The sequence below is a fragment of the Diceros bicornis genome, unplaced genomic scaffold, assembly GCF_020826845.1.
Source record: "Diceros bicornis minor isolate mBicDic1 unplaced genomic scaffold, mDicBic1.mat.cur scaffold_73_ctg1, whole genome shotgun sequence".
Classification (NCBI taxonomy): domain Eukaryota; kingdom Metazoa; phylum Chordata; class Mammalia; order Perissodactyla; family Rhinocerotidae; genus Diceros; species Diceros bicornis.
The window spans coordinates 33,454-54,677 of record NW_026691615.1 but is presented as its reverse complement, the minus strand read 5'-3'; the positions used below and the strand labels follow the sequence as shown (position 1 = coordinate 54,677).

At 47.2% G+C, this 21,224-nt stretch overlaps 1 long non-coding RNA gene across 1 annotated transcript; it reads right to left on the bottom strand.

Annotated features, from left to right (window-relative positions):
• Positions 1-760: 760 nt before the first annotated feature.
• Positions 761-20,314, bottom strand: LOC131403597 (uncharacterized). The gene is made up of 4 exons (XR_009219415.1): positions 20,114-20,314; positions 13,183-13,300; positions 1,376-1,552; positions 761-829 (listed from the first exon to the last, which is right to left on the bottom strand). It is a non-coding gene; the product is annotated as an uncharacterized LOC131403597 (long non-coding RNA).
• Positions 20,315-21,224: the final 910 nt, after the last annotated feature.

The window sequence follows — 21,224 nt, the reverse complement described above, 5'->3', positions numbered from 1 at the left end:
GCGGGATGGGAGTTGCATGCTCAGGGAGCTTTAGAAGTGCCCCCACCAGTCACTAGGAGTAACAGAGGAAGTCTTGTCAGTCTTTAGCACTTAGACTCATCCCAGTTGTCTGCTGATCTTCCTTTGCTGGTTCTACTAAAACACAACAACGATACTTATTCCACTTCCTGTGGACACCATGGGCCAGTTTTCCCACAGGCTTACTCTCCCTGTGGAAACCTAGTGACTAAAGACACAGTCACAACATAGATTAGATCCCAGAGTTTGGAGGGATGTCCATCCTCTGACTGCAAACCCACACAAACCTGCTCATAAGTTCTGGAATCCTCCTTTGGCTCATGTTTCCACTTTTCTCTGCTGTCCATGAGAATGCTATCCACTTTCTAATGCCCGGGACAATGCATTGTTCAGAATGTCCCCTCCTGGACAACTGGCCCTTCTGACATGAAGGGAGATGACTTGTCCACAGGCATCCTTCCTCTTCAGTTCTCCTTCCTTTAGCATCAGTAATCTCTAATCTTCCAGCACATTCATGCTGCCCCAGTTTCTTCTATGAGAGAAAAATAAATACTGCTCTTATCAGTTAATTTTGCACTAAGATATCAAAGATTCAAATTTCCACATCCCTCCTCCACTTCCCATTCCCTCTCCAATGGGTAGTACTTGCATTTTCAAAGAGGGCAATGCTTGACACAAGGGAACAGTACATCATGGAGAAGTGGTGTCTAAGAAGGGGAATTCTTCCAGGCATCTTCCGGGTGATCCATTCCAGTCACAAACACCGCTATTCCTGCATGTAGAGGTGTGTGTCACCTAAGCCTCCTGTAGGCTGGGAGGATTTCAGACTTACTTGATTTTCAGAATAAGCAGTTGATGACTCTAGCTAAATCTACTAGAAATGAGGTTGACTGATCTAGATCTCAGCCCAAAGGCATATGCATGCTGGTCACTCCCTCCACCCAGCCCTTACTTCTGTGTCCTCCCTTTGTCTTTGCACAGACACACATCGAGAGTCCGCTGTGTGCTCCCACTGTACAAATGTTCTGAACTCTAACCTGCATTTTCTGCCCTCAAACAGTCAGCAATAAGCAGCAGCAAAAAGTGTCACAAGACAGTAAATGACTAAGGACAAAACAACAAGTGTGTATAATAAGAGGTGCCCTAAGATTGCAGACAGGGCTAGACCCCAAAGGACTAGCATGATAGGAAAGGCCTCTTATATGAGGTAGGATAGGAGTATGTCTTAGAGATTTGAATAAGTGGAAAAGAACGGGTAGGCAAGATATAGTATCCAAATATGGCCATCTCAGTTCTTCCATTCCTTTACCACATGCAGCTCCTCTCTTCAGAGGAGGAGCCCATTTTCCATCCCCACCTTGTGACTGGCTTTAACCAACAGAATGAGATGGGAATGACATTTTGAGACTTCCAGTGGCACAGGCCTTAAAAGGACTAGTAGCTTCCACTTCTTCCCTCTTGGACCCCAGCTGCCATGTTGTGGGGAAGTCCAGGCTGGGCTACTGAATGATGAGAGTCCATGTGAAGAGAGGCCCTGGAAGATGAGAAGCCATCTTGGTCATTCCACATGAATAAGCCCAGCTGACACTCCATGGAGAAGAAGTACCCAGCAAGTCTTGCCCAAATTCCTGACTCATGGAATTGTGAAAAATAATGAACCGTTGTTGTTTTAAGCCACTAAGTTTTAGGGTGGTTAGTTAAACAGCAATAGATAACTGATTCAATGGGGATAAAGCGGAGTACACGAGCATTGAGATGCTTTCCACGTGAAAGGATGGCATAAATAAAATGAGAACGCATGCACATGGTATTTGGGGAGCCCTAAATTAAGTAAACCTATCTGGCTAGAGTGGACATTTCAGATTAGCAACTAGAAGAATACAGATTCATAAACTGGGCCCAGAGAACTTTAATGTGGGAAGGAGATCTTCAAGACTACTCATCAATGCCCTCTGTAGCAGATGCAGTCAGTGTCCTGTCCGGAGACCCTTGCCCTTATACTTCAGTGCGTACCAGCTCAATATCCAACCACCAGTACCTGCTTCTCATTGTCTGGGTGCTTTTTTTGGCCCCTGCAGCCCACTCTACCTATGCAACAGGCCAGAAGCGCTGGGGAAATAATGCCCATGAAGAGGAACCCTCAGGCAGTGACTAATGGGAACTGGGGTAGAAATACTCCAGCTCAGGTGGACTTACTCTAAGGCAGGTATTCTACACAGTTCCCCAGAGTTTTCTCAGTAGAATCAAATCCCAGTTGCCCACAATGGTAACTTGCTTTATAATGCACTTTAATGGCCACCTCCCTTTCCCTGTCTCTCAACCCCACTCTTTTGCTGGTGTTTCCTGAGATCACCTCCCAATAAACTGCTTGCTTTTGGGGAAACCCAAACTAAGATACTCTCATTTTACAATTAAGAAAAATAAAACCAAGATGCAGATTTGGGGTGAGTGCTGTAACAAAGTGAACAAAAATATGCAGTTTTTCAAACACAATAGAAATTTATTTCTCTCCATTAAGAGAGGGTGAGAGGGTAGACGCTGCTCTAGGAAGTCATCTTGCGAACCCAGGTCATAGGAGGAGCTTTGTCATCCTCAATTTGTGGCCCCCATTAGCATCATTCCCAGACAGCAAGAAAGAACAGGAAGGTGCAAGGATGAGATGACAATTACACCCACCACTTCTGCTTGCAATCCATTGGTGAGAACTTAGTCACATGGGCTATATGTAGCTGCAAGGGAGGCTGGGAAATGTAGTCCAACTGGGCAGCCATGTGCCCAGCAAAAAGAGAATAAATTGGTGAGAAGTAGCAGACAGGAGTCTCTGACACAGGAATATTAGGTGATTGCCCAAGTGCTTGCAGCTAGTTAGTGGGCAACTAGAACTATAAGCCTTCTGCCTACCATTTTTTTTCTTTCTACCCCCACTGTGGCAAGTCTCAAATGTCACGCTTAAGAGTCTGATATTCTGGGGCCAGCCCGGTGGCAGAGTTGTTAAGTTCATGTGCTCCGCTTCAGCAGCCACGGATTCACAGGCCCGGATCCCGGGTACAGACCTAATCACCACTTATTGAGCCATGCTTTGGCAGGCGTCCCACATATAAAATGGAGGAAGATGGGCACAGATGTTAGCTCAAGGCCAATCTTCCTCAGCAAAAAAAGGGGAGGATTGGCAACAGATGTTAGCACAAGGCTAATCTTCCTCACCAAAAAAAAAAAAAAAAAGCATCTGATAGTCTGCAGGATTCATCTCCCCTTATAAGAGAGCCAGCAAAGCAGAATAAGCCCTTGGAAACCCTCTCAAGTTCAGTCTACACGAGGGTGCTAGATTGGACTTTCTGGCCAAAGCAAATGGCATAGTCACTACTGCCCATGATCTTCCCCTTTAAGCAGAGCCAACCAGCCTCACTTGTAGCCCATGTTGCCCCTTGGTGAGTATTTTTTAAAACATAATAATGGCCCTCTTCCTCAAGGAACTTTACTGCCATACACCAGAACAGTGTCTTAAAAACCATACAAATCTACAATAACAGCAATGTGAAGGGTGCCCCTGGAGTCAGGTGAAGCTCGATCTGTCAGTAGTAATCACAACTCCTGGCCACGGGAGGGAGAGACAAGAACCATCAGACTGGCTGACATCCATGATGATCAGAGACATTTTACAGTCATCGTTGAAGAATCTGGACTTACTCTGTGGCTTGCAATTATCCACAGGCTAATAAGTGCTGAAGCTCTTTTTTTGTTTTTTTTTGAACCCCATATCAGGAATGGAGATGCTCACCCGGCATCATCACCCAGCAAAGCTTATTTAAATATTGAAGTAGAGGAAAATGAGAGCAGACAGGTTTATCTAAGTGAATCCTGCTTATCTCTTATATGCTGACCCATATTTTTCAAATTCAGTTTTTGACTAGATTTGGGTTTAAGCTGGTCATATATGTAGAACTTGTCTTTTTTTTTTAAAGAGCAATGGAAGCAAATGAATTGAAAGAATTTCTTCATTGGAAAAATTTGTTTAATAGCTCTGCCTTGTTTTCCTCTCTCAAATTAAAAAAATAAAATCCTTTAACCTCAATAGAGATAGCACTGAGTTTTTAAATCATTATTCTGCCCCTTGGCCATTCTTCAACTTTTCCCAAGATAGAAGGTATATTTCTTTCATAATTAGGTTGGAAATAAACAGGGTATGTGTTGCTTAAGTTATTGAACATCACCTTTGTAGAGATTTGAACTCTACAAAGTAAGGTGGTACTCTAGATTTTTTCCCCAACAATTTTCTGTTATGCACAGCAAACCTCCCTCCAAACGCAGACCTCAGGCTCATTTAAGAGACCATGTTGAAAATATGTGTCTAATCACCAAGAGGCCCACCATTTATCAGGATAATCTTTCCAAACTCATCAACTTTAATGGTATCCAGACGGCTTTTCTGGAGAGGGCTCATCAGTAAAAAAAAAATCTCAAAATTTCAGTGTTCTGTGGCTTTACTTACATAGTCAAAAACATAATCAGAGTTCCCTGCCTTCTTGCTTAATAGTCATTTTCTGCCCATATACTACCTTGAAAAATAGTCAAACAAATGTAAAGAAGATAAATATCAAGCATAAAAGAACCACAGCCTAAGGAGATGGGTTGTGTGCATAAAAATGAGTAACATCAGAGCTGCAGATTAAGAAATGGAATATGTTGGTGTTTAAAATTAGAATGGTTCCCAAAAGAATTGATAATGTTCCATTTAAGAAAAGAAATGTTTTCCAATCAGCCCACTGAATAGAGAAGTCTGAATCAAAGTCAGAAATTAATAAAAACGATGCAGACAGAGACCCCCCATCATAAAGAACAGAGACGATTTGTGTGCTTATAAAAGCCTGCAAGGCCCGGCGGTGTCCACAGTTCTAAGGGAAAAAAATATAATGAAATGCAAGAAGAAAATGTTAAAAACAGAAATGAATGTACCTGGTAGAAAAGCTATTGTCCTATTCTTGTGACACAATGACTTGTTTTCTGGAAAAATACTTCTTCAATTGAGCCCAGGCAAGCACTGCATTCAGTGTAAAGTCCTATATTTAGACCTGAAGTCTGAAGGGTGTGCCTGTATTTAAAGCTCACTGCTACCCCAGGCTCATTAGAGTACAAGGACAAGGCTCTATCATATTACTGCTTCGACACTATTCAGAACTTTGGGGTAGTTTACAGTGGCTTCAAGTACTTAGATTGTCAGCAGCGTAGGAAATAGAAAGTAGAATATTGAATAGGTGAGGTGTATACATCAGACATGAAGGAATGTATAGACAAAGATAAGAATCCTAGTGGAACAACCTATTATAGTGAAGTCCTGGCAGAACAATTCCAGGGTAAACACAGACTTCTAGTAAATAGAGCTGCATTGCACAGGTTGCAAAAATTAGAGCAATCTGAGTCTCATTCAAGATCAAATGGTTCCTTTCTAGACTTTATATGAGGAACAGGGCTCTGCTATGGGTGGCGGAAAGATAAAGGAAGATAATCAGAGCCATGAAATCTTTAGTGCAGAGACAGGGACAGCAAAGGAAAAGTGTCTAAATTCAAGTCCGTTTTGACAACAGGATAGCATCCTTCTGCAAGTGCTTCCTTGCAAATTCGGGCCAACCCAAGGTTTAGGCTGACATACCTGTGCTTTGTGGGAAGCTGCCAGGAGGCTGGGGGCCACTGGCTGGTGGGGGAAGGTAGGAAGGAGGAAGTGTGGTCAGGAGAAGGAATGGGGAGAAGTCGCTTAAGGACTATATCCAGCCAAAATAATCCACCCCTGTTTTCTGGTGAGAATTTGTTTTTTATGTATTCATTTTTGGAATAAATAATATCTGCGTGTAGGGAGAACAGCGAAAGGGACAGAAGCAATACAGCAAAGAGCTGGTCTCCCTCTCACCTACCTACCCGGTTCCCCTTCCAGTAGCAATCACCAAGACCCTTCCTTACCTTGTAAATATTTCCATTACACAAGTCCAGTCACTCAATTTCAATCCGTGATATCAAAGAAAAAAAGCTCCCCACCCCATCCAGTCGCTGCCCAACACCCACGTCTTTCCCTCCCCTTCAGGTTGTTCTTCGCTCAGTCCCCCTCTCCAGCAAGTCTGTTCATTTCAGGGTCTTTAATTGACGACCTGCCGACACTGTGATGACCCAGGCGTTTTTATTTTATTTTTTAAAGGGCAGGGTTATTACTTAATGATAATGACTTATTTTCACATTGTCGACTGCTGATGTTTAAAAGATAAGAAGACATTTGTCTGGGCGGACGCCTGAGGCCCTCGGACACCGGGAGACCCTGCCAAAACGTTTCCAAACTGAATAGTCACTGGGCTGCCAGATAATTCAGAAACTATTTGTATGAGCTGTTTATCAAATTATTAACCGCACAGATGTTGTTTGGCTGAAGAGCAGCTGAATCCCCTCTCTGGCAGCCACGGAGACAAAGGTCTCCGGGAATAATTGGAGATGTGCATGGAATATTAAATTAATTTACTGCTCTTAATTCTTAGGCAAATTCTGACCTCCGGTGGCGCCTATCAATTACTCCGCTCGCAGAGAAAGCGAAGGCGACAGTTTCTTTTCTTCTCTTTGCTTTTTTTTTTTTTAACGACTCAAAAAAGGAAATATTTGCAATAAGCAGGCGGTAGGAGCATCACGTAACTGGAATTATTTAATTGAATCGCCAAGTTTTCGGGGACGTCCGTAGAGGATAAAACCCCAGGACGCAGGGGAGAGGGCGGGAGGGGTGCGGGGGGCAGAGGAGTTTGTTCGTTTGACTGCACACCTGTGGGCTGCGGGAAAACACGGCCAAGACCAGGGCCCCGTGCTGGCAAATGAAACGCTGGCCTGCAGGCGGCCGTGGGCCTTAGCGATGCTGCGAGGTCGGCGTTAGCGCCCGGCGCGCCGCCGCCACCGAGTCCCTGTAAGCGCTCCACGCTTCCGCACCCCGGGTCAGGCTTGGAAGCACCATTGCGCTGCTTGCCTCCCCCGCTGCCTGCGAGGTCTCCATCTGAGCTCTGGCTGCCTTTCATTTATCTTTTAAGGGTGTTAACCCGTCTTTACAACGCCCAACCGAAAAAAAATAAAGATTTTATTCTTTGTTTGAAAAACCAAAGCACAACGCTGCGCACCCATGTTCAAGTCCCACTGATAGCCCGGGTGGGCCGAAACGCGATGTGTCTCCCGCGTGGAGAAGTGACACCCACTCTTTTCTCTGAATTGAGCAAACGCCCGGCTTTGTCTGCGCTTGTGGCTTAAACTCCGTGCGGTTTCTGCGCCCCGGTGGTGGGTTGTAAACTAGGGTCTCTGAGTCTTTCATCATCTTTTTAATAAGGAAAACCAAATCGGGCGCTTAATGTCATCAGCCCCGGCTCGACCTCGCTGGGAACTCGGCAGCCCGATGCTGTCGCCAGCGGCCCCGGCGCAGTCACAACGCGCCGCCTTTCAGCTCCTCGCGGCCCCCACAAAAGCCAGACAACAATATCAATTAATCATGCAGCCGGCAAACAAGATTTATCCCGCGACAAACAGCCCCACCGAGAGCCGCTCAATGGGCGTGATTAGCATGTGAAAAGGCGAGCAAAACTCCGCGCTTCAACAGCTAAAGAGCGATTTGATGGGGCTGGGATGGGGAAATTACTTGATTAGCGTCCGTGGGAGGAGAGCACGGTTACAGCCCCTCGGCCCGGAATCCGACGGGGGAAGAAAACTCGCTGGTAAACGTGGCGACATGGAGGGAGAGCGGGCGAGGGAGGGAAGCCCGGGGCCGCACTGCGGAGACGTGACCCCGGGTGGAGGCGGGAATAGAGAGCCAAGGGGATGACCTGCTGGCCACGGCCAAAGCCCGAGGCCGCAGCCCACAGGAGCCGCGACAGCTGGTTCTCACTGCTCTCACCTGGGGCTCCCAGGCCGGGGCAGGGCGGACACAAGACTCCCCCACCCAGTGCTGGAGGTCGGACTTGAAGCGCTGCCCGGCTCTGGTCCGAAAGAGAGAGGGAGGCGTGTGTGGTGGAAGAGGCCCACCCGCGCCGGCCCTGGAGTCCCCTGCGGCCCAGCCTCTGCCAGCTCTGGGGCTGCGACCCCGTGTCAGTCGCGATGCCCGCGGTGCAGCCGTTCCACGTCTGCGCGTCTGCAGTTCCACTGGCGCGGACAGAGAAGATTGAAGCCGGGCAAGACGTGTGTTCCCGCTCCTCCGAATTTAATCACCCTGTTCTGAATCCTCGAAAACTTGTCGTGTTTGGGCTTGGCGTTTGACAAAAAAATGGTTCCGTGGCTGCACCCGTGGGGAGGGGTTGGGGAATTGGGAGGGAGCGCCCTGAGCTGGGGGGGGGGGCTGGAGGCTCGCAGAGGCACTCGGGGCAGGAGCAGTGTGCCGCTCGGGGCGAGGGCGCGAGAGCCTTAGGGTAGGGACCTGGATGGAGCAGGCCCTGGGGCTCTCCCTGGGCTTGGGTGGGCAACCCCGGCCTGCCTCGGATCAGGATACACAGGGCCAGAGCTGGCGGCTTGCGAGGCTGCTCTTCCCGGCCTCCTCCCAGACTCGAGGGCCGCTCTGAAGGCCCGCCGCCCAACCCGGCCCAGGGTTTGGTTGGGTATACTCGGGCCTCGTAGATGGCGCTGTTACTTGGGGGAGAGAAGAATGGGCAAAACGCTAAGGGACAGCGTGGCTCAGGCTCCGCAGGGCAAGGCCAAATGGAGGGTGCAGGCACGCTCAGGCCTCCATCACCCCATCTTGGGCAGAGGCCCACGCCTTTCCCGCAAACCCCCGCCCACCCCCGACACTGCTCCTGAGCTAAAGTCTGCGCCGACCCCAGAGAGAGAAATTCAGTTGCCCGCTCTCGGGCCGCCTGTAACCTTCCCTCTGGGCGCCTCCCCACACCCTCCTGCTCCCTGTCTCCTCCCAGTGCGGGGGAAGAGGAAAGGCTCCCACCCTGTCCCCAAAGGCTCAGATGAACTCCCTCCGGGTCTCAGGACCCACTAAAAGGGTCCTTCCAGTTCACGCTTCGAGTCGAGTGCACAGGTGAGTCTCCGGTAGGCGGACCTCAATTTACCTGGGGGAGAGAATCTAATTCGGCCTTCGTGAAGTACGTTAACACAAATGTAATAAAGACTTCAACAGACAGGTTCGCCAAGGCCCCGCTCGTCTTCAGTTACCCTGCTCCTTGGCACAAATGAACCAAGCACCAAGGAGTCAAATCTTCTTTTATATCAAAGGGGGGGGGAGTGGATCGTCCCCATCGAGCTGAACAGTTGCCACCCAGTTGAACAGGGTGTCAATTAACAAACCGCTGCTCGTGGCCGACTTCAAAAAGGTTAATACTTTCTGAAACCTCTCTGGTGGCGAGTGTGCAGCGAACAGGAGTTCGCCCCTCTCCTCCCTTTCTCCTTCGCCCTCTCCCTCTGGACTCCGCGCTGAAGCCACAATGAGGCTCCCTCCTCTTTCTGTCCCCAGTCAGACTCCACGAGCCACGGCCCGGGCTAGGCGCCCGTGCAGAGGTCAGAGAGGGGCGCCGCGGCCCGCAGGCCTGCAGGGCGCACCGCTAAGCAGGGCGCGGCAGCAGCGCAACGCTCTAGCTGGGAACCCAAGACCCGCCAACTTGGAGAGCGCACACGCCGGCCGCAGAGCCCCAGAGCCGCGGCAGTCTCCAAACGCGCGAGCCCTGCCGGCAGCGCGGCGGGACACACGGAAATCTGTGCCTTGCACACCCGCCCATCTTTCTCCGTGGGACACTAACGCGCCGTGTGGCCGGAAGCGCTTTCTCCCGGTGGCTGGGGCTGTGCATTTTAATTCCCAAGCCCAGTGGTTGAGTCATCTGTAAATTGGCGAGCAAAGGGGGCGGTGGCAGGAAACCGGGTAGCTGAATGCCTTTGCCTGCGGGGTGGCAGAGCCGTTCCCACCAATAGCGACGGCTCAGGGCTGGCTTTGTAGTTATTTTTACAGGTTCTGCCCGGTGCCCAACATATTGCCCTGAAAAGCAAGAGGCTGCTGCAATTTATTCCAATGGGCGGTTTTTAAGAAGCTGGCAATTTGAACCGGCTGGGTGTTATTTAGTGCACTATGAAATCAAATGATCCTATTTCTCAAATAACAGTGTCTGTGAGGAGACGTGAATCCTCTGAAAGGGTAATTGTCTGCTGATGGTGTTTTCTATTATACCCGATCTTGGCCTAAATGATGCGCGGCAGCAGGGCTGAGAGCGAGGGGTGAGATCAGTGCGCGAACTCGCGCTCTGGAGGCAGGAAAAGGCAGCCCCGCTCGCGTCTTGGCAAGTCGAATGAACAATGCCACCCAAAGCGCCACCAATTTGACGTCATTTTGCAAGTGTCTGACATCATTAGACATGAGTGATCTTGTGCATAAGAGAATAAAACTAACTCTCCTTTCGAAACTTTGCGTATCGTTAGAGATTGGAGACTGCCATCACCCTCACTGTATCCTGGCGTCGTTCAGTCAGACAACAGATCGATGATAATCTGGAAAATAAAACCTACCTGGGCTCCCCTCTTGCCCCCATGTTAATATTGAGAATGCCAAGTCCTTCTGTCCAAGGACACATTTCTGTCTAGGATCTTTCCAGTCCTGTTTCTGGAACCCAAATTCAATTTCTGGGAAAGATATTGTATCCACGAGGCGCCTATTAGTTACGCGGCATGTGGCACCTTTTGGAGGAAAAAGTTGGCCCTGAGCTTTTAAATTGTCCTCCGTGGGCCCAGCCACTGTTTTGGGTGGAAACCAGATATAGGAGTTCAGCTTGTGTCTGAGAGAAGCACCGACGAGGAGCAAATTTAAGAAATGAGCTTAAGAACAGGGACAAAGGTGGCAGTCCGCGACCTGCGCGTCTGGCCTCCAGGCGTGTCGTACCCGCGGTTCGAGCGCCAGCGCGCACACTACTGATATCTGGGGCTACCTGTCTGCAGAATTATTCCCGGTTGCAGAGATGGTCGCAGGCAACAGCCTTGCCCATAAACCCTTTTTACTTATTACTCAGGCACCTTGAGGGGCGTGACCTCCTCTTCACACTAGCCTTCCGTCCTGGACAGAAGCGGGTTCGGCCATTCCGGAGAAAGGCACCTCCAGGACCACACCCGGACCAAGGACAAGACAAGGCTCTGAGCATTTCTTCCACCCCCACCACCCCTGCCCTTCAAACTTTTTTCCTAAGGGGGATTTTGTATGTTCCGAATATCCTGGAATTGTAGGCACAGCCTACACCTTCCGCTAACTTGCAGCATTTCAGGCTGATCCTCCAAGAACGAATTAGTAGCTTGTTTCTGCTCTGGCTTGGCAAGTTTATTTTTATATTCTCTTTGGATATTTTGAGATTATATATGTATTTTTTCCCATACTGTGATCTCTGTTTACACGTCCATTTGGTTGTTCATGATCTTTCCCCCTTCCTTGGCGTTACTTCCAAATATCTAGAGAAGCCGAGGAAGAAATGGTAATTCCTGCATATCCGAGGAACCCGGCCTAGGATCTTCTATCCCTTTCTCAGAGGGAGGTTCAGCCACCGCACCTGGAGCCCAGGCACCAGACACCAGGCGCGCCATTCCTGGAGCTCTCTCGGACCTCTCTAGCTTAAGGAAAGCGGGTAGCCTGGGTTCAGTTTGCGGCGTCCCCCCCAGGATGTCATTGCTCGGCTGAGCAGCTGTCCTCCTGCCAGGCCCGGGGCACCGCTGGACACCGGGCCTCCGGAGCCCGGGTGTGGCGCTCTCATTGTCACCCTCCCGCTCTGCATCTGAACAGCCCGGGCTGCAGTTTCCTAGGGTCTTCCGGGGACATCCTCGCCTCTCCTTGCTGAAAGTTAAGCCCTTCAGTGCGATCATGAAGTAAGAGGTGACCCTCCCTCTGGCCCGCGAGTGGCCTCTCAGGGACCCCTCCGAGGCTGCCGCCCCCCGCGCAGACCGGGAGCTCTGCGTTGCAGCAAAAGCATCCACCTGCCTCTTTGGGACAGAACTGCGCCAAGGCGGCGGGGTACAGTGTGAGGGCAGCCGGCCCCTTTACCCACGAGGACCAGTGCGGGGCGCCACCTCCACACCTCTCCCAGAGGAAGGGGTGGACACGCCGGAGCCTGTCCTCGGCCCCTTAAGGAAAAGAGAGTGACAGCAAGGAGTCCCCCTAGTAACCCCAAAGGGGCTTAGATCGGCTCCCCGCGCCTCCTCCCCAATCAATCAAGCTGGGCACCCCGGAGACTCTGCGCCTCGAGTGTCGTTAGCGTCTCTCCGCCGTCCCGAGGCTCCAGGCTCTTGCGAGGCCTTATACTCCCTCTCCCCGCCGGGCGTGCCTGCCCCTGGGTTGGCATGGACCCCCCCGGACACGGGACAGGACTGGGGTCCGTGGGCTGGGGAAGAGAAGGGGCTTGGGGTGGCTCGACCCGGCCGCCACATCCCCGCCTGCAGGGAAACCCTCTCCAAGTGCAGGCGCGAGGGGTTGGGGGCTGGGAGGAGACCCAGCGGGGCCAGGGCTCCCCTCTTCCCAGGGGTCTCGGGTCCCTGGAACTCTCTAAGCCCCGGTGGCGGAGAGACAGAGGATTCAAGGGAGAGCTCTTCCTTCGCCCGGGGCTGTTTCCCGGGCCCCACACCCCTTTGCAGGGGGAGGAGCCGGCCTCGCCCAGCTCTTCGGCTCAGACCCAAGCTGCCCGGTGCCCATACCTCCCCGCTCTGCTCTCCAAGCCACGCTTTCCTCCAACCCCCACCCCCGCCGCCCTGCCCTTCCGGGACCCACTGACCCTGGGGGCGCGGAGCGGCCGCCCGCGGAGCCTGGCCGGGCGCCGCGCGGAGGAGGAGCCCGCAGCCCAGACCCGCAGCGCGGCGCGGTCGGCCCTCGGCCAGGGAGCGCAGAGCTCCCCCCCCACGCCCTATAAGTTAATCACACGAGACGTTAAATCATCAGGCCGCTCATTAATCATCACGCGAGTTATTGGGACTGAACGAGCCGCCGCGTGTTTTGACAGCCCAGACCCGTTGGCGGGGTCGGGGTGTGTCTGGTTTGGGGGTTGAAGAGGGTGTGGAACCACTCTTGGGAAACACTGCGAGCCCCGAGCGGGCTGAGGGGGTCTCTTGCCTGGAAAAAAGATTCGCCAAAGTGCAGGCTGGGCGTCTGAGTTTGGTCGAGGGTTTGTCAAAATCCCAAACGCATCCCTCCCGGGACCCTTTCCTTACTATTTGGATTTTGATCACGACGCTTAAGACAGCCTGCGGCGTATCCGTCAACAGCATCTTAATTTGCAGTTTTTCCGGAGGGCGAATTTGACCCGAACTTGTGCATCTTCATTACCTACTGTGGACGGTGTGAAATTAATGCGTTTGAAATACAGATGAAATCATATCACTGAAGTCATTTCAAAGGACAACTTTTCCCCCGACTCAAATGGGCTGTGTGGTCTTTTCCATACTATAGATACGAAGAAAGGAAAATAAAGGATTTTTTTTCAATTAAATCCTTAATTTGAGGTTTTCTTTTTTAAAATAATACGTGTGTTTCACTTTAAAGTCGTTAGAAACTGGTTTTATTTTCTAGTTTTTTTCCTTTTCCTATTTCTATTAGATGGATTTTTCAAATGAATAAACAAATTAAATGAAAATTCATATGATTTGATTCCATACAATGGAAGAAGCAAGTGGAGTGCTGTAAAAAAGTTGTCTTAGTGGCACAAGGAGAGTAATTAGTTCTCAGCATTTAGGATCTAACTCACCAGCAGAACAATGAACAAAAGAAAGAATATCTCCCCTCTGGTGGGGGTGGTGTAGATAGGAATCTGTTAACCAACTGTATTTTTTGTAAATATCCAGTATGAAATTAGTATCTGGAAGAAATGTAACTCCCAGATTAAGTCCTTTCCCTCTTTAGCATAAGCCAAGGCTAGTGTGTAGCAAGAGAAGGCCAGTTCCTGTTCTGGTAGGAAATGGCTGTGAATTTAGTGAAGCTGGCAAGCAAGTAGATTAAATCAAATTATTTCCCTTTTAAAAATATAACATAAAAACAAATGTCAACTCAAGACATGTTCAAATGCAGCTAAATTACATTTTACCTTTTTGACTAGAAAGTGTGATCAATCTAGTAAGCAAATAAGTACATAAATCTTGACCCTGTGGTTATATTTTATCACAGAATATGATCGATATTATTAAATGTGTCCAAGACCATTCTTGAGATATTTTCTCCCCTATTTATCTGTTGTCTGCATTTTTCTACCTTACTCACTAACACACAAAGAGATAGGTATCAAAAACTCAACATACACAAACACTGCTAGGTGAAATTCATAAATCCTAAAGAAGCTAGTGAAGGAGGAAAAAAGCCATAATATGAGGTGAATTTTTTTTTTTTTAAATAAACCAATGGAAAAAAATATCTTGGCTAGCTTTATCTGTGCCTAAGTATGTTCTGCAGTGGCAGGGACATTTGTTGACCTGACTGAGAGATGACTTTCTATCCCAGGAGCTCTTTCTAGTTAAAGTGGCCATTGGCAACTGCCTGCTAAAAATCCTATGTGAAGACTCTGTTTTAAAACTGGATACTTTCAGGCAGGCCCCGTGGCTTAGTGGTTAAGTGCACACGCTCCGCTACTGGCGGCCCGGGGTTCGGATCCTGGGCGCGCACCAAGGCACCGCTTGTCCAGCCATGCTGAGGCGGCGCCCCACATACAGCAACTAGAAGGATGTGCAACTATGGCATACAACTATCTGCTGGGGCTTTGGGGGGAAAAAGGAGGAGGAGGATTGGCAATAGATGTTAGCTCAGAGCCAGTCTTCCTCAGCAAAATGAGGAGGATTAGCACGGATGTTAGGTCAGGGCTGATCTTCCTCACACACACACACACACACAAAACACTGGATGCTTTCGACATAACCTGCTCTATCCAGACAGCATGGATTGGTGAACTGGGCAGTTGTCTACTTCTGAAATGTAGAATGAGGATCAAGACCACATGAGATGCTTGTGAAAAAAATTAAAAACACAATGTTTTGTTGAATGGAGCCACCAAAAATGAGAAAAATTAATTCCTTCCATTCATTTGCCTATTTTTCATCATGATACTGCTTTTGCAGACATCATGCATTTGACTCTCATGGGAACACCAGAGGTCTGATTCCAGGAGATTTTAACCTCTCTCGCTCTGCTTGGGGAAGTTACACAACTTGTTCACGACAGAGCAAAAGTGAGAACCCCTGTTTTCTGACTCCCAGTCCAGTGCTCTTTCCAAACATCTGTTTAAGATAGCTAACACACACACTTCGAATTTTTCTCTTTTGAAAGCCCTCCCTCCATCACTCAGTAAAGCTAAGCGCTAGAATATTCTGCTAGAATATTCTGAACCTCTTTCAGAGTGTAACAAATATGGAAAGTACTCTTGACTGGGGCTCAGCTCAGACCCTAGTTTTAGCTCTGACCATGGACCAGTTACTCTGTAACTTGAGTTGGGTTCCCCCAGAAGCTGACATTGAGACAAAGATTCAAGGGCAAGTAAATTTTTCAGCGGTTGCTCTCAAGAAGCAACATAGAGGGAGCAGGGAAGAGAAACAAGGAAGGGAAGAGCAATAAACTGGGTTATCAGGCAAGTTACCATTGTTTGCAGCTGCAGCTTAATCCTGCTAGAGGAGCTCTGAGAGGCAAGGGAATTGTAGTACCCAACTCTTGTCAGTCATTGCTTGGCTATTAATTTCCCGTGGCTGGAGACCTGTCCCACAAGAGGCAGCAGAGGGCCGGCCCGTGGCTTAGCGGTTGAGTGCGCACACGCTGCTGCTGGCGGCCCGGGTTCGGATCCCGGGCGCGCACCCACGCACTGCTTGTCTGGCCACGCTGAGGCCACGTCCCACATACAGCAACTAGAAGGATGTGCAGCTATGACATACAACTATCTACTGGGGCTTTGGGGGGAAAACATAAAATAAATAAATAAATAAAAATTAAAAAAAAAAAAAAAAAGGAGGCAGCAGACTCTGGCCATCAGTGAAAGCCCTGAGGCAGAGTTGCAGGTGCTGGCAGTTGGATGGTGAGCCAGTGAGCATGGAAGTAGCGAGAGCCATTATATTTTCAAAAAATGTCCACAACTAAATTTCCCAGCCCATACGTTCTACAGTGTGGCTTGCCACTCTCCAATCAAGAGGTGGACTCTATTTCTCCACTCTCTTGAATCGGAGTGAGCCAATGACTGCTTTGACTAATAGAACACAGTGGAAGTGACACTGTACTGGCTCCAGGCATAGGCTCTAACTGGCCTAGCAGCCTCCATTTCCTGTTTCTTGGAATGCCGGCTCCCTCTCAGAACCCAACCACCTGCTGAGAGAACTGCCAACCAGCAGAGAGGGATCAGGTGGGCATGCTGGCCAACAGCCCCAGCTGAACTCCAAAGCCGATGGCCAGCATCAACCACCAGCCACGGAAGTAAGCCATCTTGGACATCCAGCCTAACTGAGCCTTCCGAAGACATCTGACTGTAACAATATAAGAGACCCTGTCGTGGTTAGTTTTATGTGTCAGCTTGGCTAGGCTATAGTACTCAGTTATTTAATCGAACACTAATCTAGATGTTGCTGGGAAAGTATTTTGTAGATGTAGGTAACATCTAAAGTCAGTTGACTTGAAGTAAGGAGATTATCCTCCATGAAGTGGGTGGGCCTCATCCAATCAATGAAGGCCTTTAAGAGCAAAAACTGAGGTTTCCTGGAGAAGAAGAAATTCTGCCTCAAGATTGCTGCATCAACGCCTGCTGAAGTTTCCAGCCAATTTTTTTAAAAAAAGAAAGATGGAAAGAAAAAAACCCATATATATATAATATATTTGTGTCTATATGTAGTTCTATTTCTCGGGAGAACCCTGACTGATACAGACCCGAAGCAAGAACCACCCAGCCGTGCCCAGTCAACCCATAGAACGATGAAAGGTAATAAAAATCATTTATTGTGCAACAACAGATAATCAGAACAGAATACAACATTGTCTGATATATCCTGCTTTTCAGGGCCTCAGGTTCATCATCTCTACAGTGAATATCTTTTCTAGATTTATCTTTTAGGTCTTTTTCAACTTTCTTCTTCTCAGAATCCCAAGACTCATTAATGAAATGGAATATTTTGCTGTCATTAAATTGATAATACATGTTTTACTAATACTGAAACAAGCAAAATATGAAATAATTAATAAAAAATGAAATAAGATAATATGGACCAATTACTAAACTATAAAAATTGGAGGACTTGAAGAGGTTATAGAGTTAATTAAATAGTTGGTAGGTTAAGGTGAAAGAGGCTTTATATCTGCTTTCTCTATAAGGTTGCTTAAATAAACCTTAAAATATTTCTGTGGTTTTATTATGAGGGAGATTTTATCTGACGCTTTTATAAAACACAATGACGCTGACCTTGTCTACAGGCTTTCCACAGAACAAGAGGTAATCATTTTCTTCAATGACGTAGCCAAAATATTCTGGAGATGTAGTTGACTATCTTATTGGAAATGACATGATGTCCAATTATTCTCCTACTCTTGGAATGCCCAGGTGCATTCTCTGAGATTTGAGAGGTCATGGGTAATCTTGTATTTCTGTTTCACGCCCATAGCAGATAATTTTTTCTCTTTTTGTCCTTTTTTTTTTTTGAGGAAGATTGGCCCTGCACTAACATCTGTTGCCAATCTTCCTCTTTTTCTTTCTTTCTTTTTTTTTCTCCCTAAAGCCCCAGTACATAGTTGTATATCATAGTTGTAGAGTTGTAGCTCTTCTATGTGGGACCTGTCTCAGCACGGCTTGATGAGTGGTGAGTAGGCCCGTGCCCAGGATCTGAACCGGCAAACCCCAGGCTGCTGAAGCTGAATGCGTGAACTTAACTGCTACCACCCAGCGGGCCCCTCTTTTTGTCCTTTTATTACCCAAAGATAATGATGTCATAATTTCCAACATGTCCATTGGAAATATACTCATAAAGAGAAATTCAGCTTTGAAATAGTCAAGGAAGCTTAAGAAAGGTAAGCGATTTAGAGAATGTTGGAGAAGGAATCTCACAGGGTGTTGAAAATGGAGACATGATAGAGAACTTTGCCTTCACGCTCTAGGATATCTTAGTTTCTCTATACACCTTTCAATATCCAGTTGGGCTGAGGCTCTTTCTTCATTTCATATCGTCAGTTCTAGACCACTGAATTATTTCATCTCCTCTACTTTTTACTTAAAATTCATTCCATTGATTTACAGTTCCTGCTCAGTGATGTAGGGAGCTGGAAAGACTGTTGCTCCCAATCTTGCTACAATAAAAGCCAGAAAATCAGCAAGTACTCTACAGTAGTTCCTCCTTATCCATGGTTTCAGTTACCCTCAGTCAACCTCAGTCTGAAAATATTAAATGGAAGATTCCAGAAATAAACAATTCATAAATTTTAAATTTCCCACCATACTGAGTAGCGTGATGAAGCCTCATGTTGTCCTGCTCTGTCCTGCTCTGGACGTGACTCATCCTCTTGTCCAGAGTATCCATACCATATATGCTACCCACCAGTTAGTCATTTGTTAGCTCTCAGGGTTATCAGATCGACTGTTGCAGTACTGCAGTGCTTGTGTTCACGCAACCCTTATTTTACTTACTAATGGCCCCAAAGCGCAAGACTAGTGATGCTGGCAATTTGAATATGCCAAAAAGAAGCTGTCAAGTGCTTCCTTTAAGTGAAAAGGTGAGAGTTCTCAACTTAGTAAGGAAAGAAAAAAAGTCATATGCTGAGGTTGCTAAGATCTACGGTAACTTTTATTACAATATATTGTTATAATTTTTCTATTTTATTATTAGTTATCATTAATCTCTTTCTGTGCCTAATTTATAAATTAAGCTTTATTATAGGTATGTATGTATAGGAAAAAACATAATATATATATAGGGTTTGGTACTATCCATGGTTTCAGGCATCCAATGGGGATCTTAGAACATGTCCCCCACAGATAAGGGGAGACAACTGTGTAATCAGCAAGTAAAAGTCATTTTCATGAACATATTGGAGTTGCTAATGTCACAAGGCAACAAACTGGCCCAAGACTTAAGCTCAGGGTTGCTCATGCCAATCTCATCCATCTTCCAGTTTCTGAGTGCGTCCACCTAGTTGTTCAACCCAAATCATGCAGGGGCAGTTGAACAGTTTCCTTTTGAGCAAGGTAGTAGATTACCATAGCACTGTAATAAATCTTGAAGTCAGTCTTCTCCAACTGTCTTGTTTTTTTAGAGTTGTTTTATCTATTCTAGGTCCTTTGCATTTCCATATGAATTTTAGAATTAGCTTGCCAATTTCTACAAAAAAGCCTGCTTGGATTCTGATTGGGATTCCATTGAATCTATAGATCCATCTGGGAGAACCGACATCTTAACAATGTTGAGTTCCTGAGCCATATTTCTCTCCACTTATTTAGATCTTTAGTTTCCTTCAGCAATATTCACAGTTTTCAGTGTACAGAACTTTCACATCTTCTGTCAGATTTATCCCTAAGTATTTTATATTTTTAATGCTATTATAAACAGAATTTTTAAAACTTTGATTTCCTATTGTTTGTTGCTGGTATAGAGAAATACAATCAATTTTTTATATTGATCTTTTATCCTACAACCTTAATAAGCTCACTTATTAGTTCTTAGCAAGGCGATAGAAACCAGAGGTCAGACACAGCCTGGTCTCCCTGCTCCCCTTTAGCCAGCTGAGAGGACATTTGTTATCTAGAGGACCATGAATTGGTTTCTATTTCTCCATCTGCTGTGGGACCTTGAACAAGAGAATCAAGCTCTCAGAGCCTCACGATAATAATGCTTACCTTGCCACACTATATCAGGACTGACGGGATCAGGTATTTTAAAGGCCTACCCAGGGCAAACACTCAGTACATGTCACTGCCCTTTGCCTTATATTCTAAGCTCCTTATGGAAACTTCTTTTGTGCCCCCAAATGCTAAACACCCTTTAGGCCCAGAGTAAGTGCTCAAAAAGGCCTTATTTGTTGAACTATCATGGAGTACTCAATTAAGGAGCCAAAGACTATGTTCTTAGCTAACGTATATGCTGTTTCTAAAGATAGCAGATTCTGTCAGAGTCCATTTCTCCTTGGTCCAACCCTGGAAGTTACCTTCACGGTTTCTGTTCAGCCAAGGGCAGCCTGCTTCTCTCTGCCTGAGGGTGTTCTGTGGTCCTAGGGTGCACTGGGAAGAGAGCATGGAAGATGAAAACCACTAGGGAGTTAAGACTCCAGGAGCAACTCTCCACTAATGAGTGATGGGACTACGTAGATAATAAAAACCCTACCTTCTCATCCCTCAATTCTGTTCTAGTCTACACAGGCCCTTCAAGGTCCCCGTTGAATTGAGCCACAGTTGCACACAGTGGTAACCTGCTGCTCAAGATGCCTTATATGTGCTTCCTCCCTTCCCTGTCTCTCATCCCCTCTTTCTCAACCACTTCCTGGGATCACCTCCTAAATAAACTAATTGTGCCCAGAAATCTTATCTTGAGGTCTGCTTTTGGGAATCAAACCAAGGCAGGTCAAAATGATCAAGCTAGTTAGTAGCAGATCTATAGGTAGAACCCAGGTCTTCTGACTCTAGACTATGTCCTTTAGTCTCACTGGATACGGGAGTAATACACGTGAAGCCATGATGACACGATGTTGAGTAGTATAAACCTGGACACTAATAGTGCAGTACTGAGTTGTCTCCTAAGAATGGTGTTATGAAGGACAGAGCTGACTGTCTGGTTCTAAGCAGCAACATAAACAGCTAATGATTGAAGGAGGGGCTCAGGTGCAGGTCACTGAAGCCAAGAAGGGATAATTTCTCTAAAATAATGGAATAGTAGTAGTATGGGGTATTAAAAAAATCTAATGGAAATTGGGGAGAGGGGATTTAAAGCAGAGGAGCACATCTGTGCATAAGAGTTAATGATGCAAGTTTTAAAAAGCCCAGAGGTATGTGTCAGCAGCATTTCCTGTACCACATGTTTCCATAAGCATGACACATGCACACATTTCATGAATGACCCACTAGTAGTACTACAGTGGGGTGGTGCTGTGATATACCAGAAAGATGCCTACCCCCATGACATTATTAAGTCAATTAAAGAAAAACAAATAGAAGTCACTGCATTAAATGCCACCACTGTCAGTATCATAGTATATGAAATAAAAACAAGTCTATCCTTGGGCCGGCCCCGTGGCTTAGCAGTTAAGTGCACACGCTCCACTG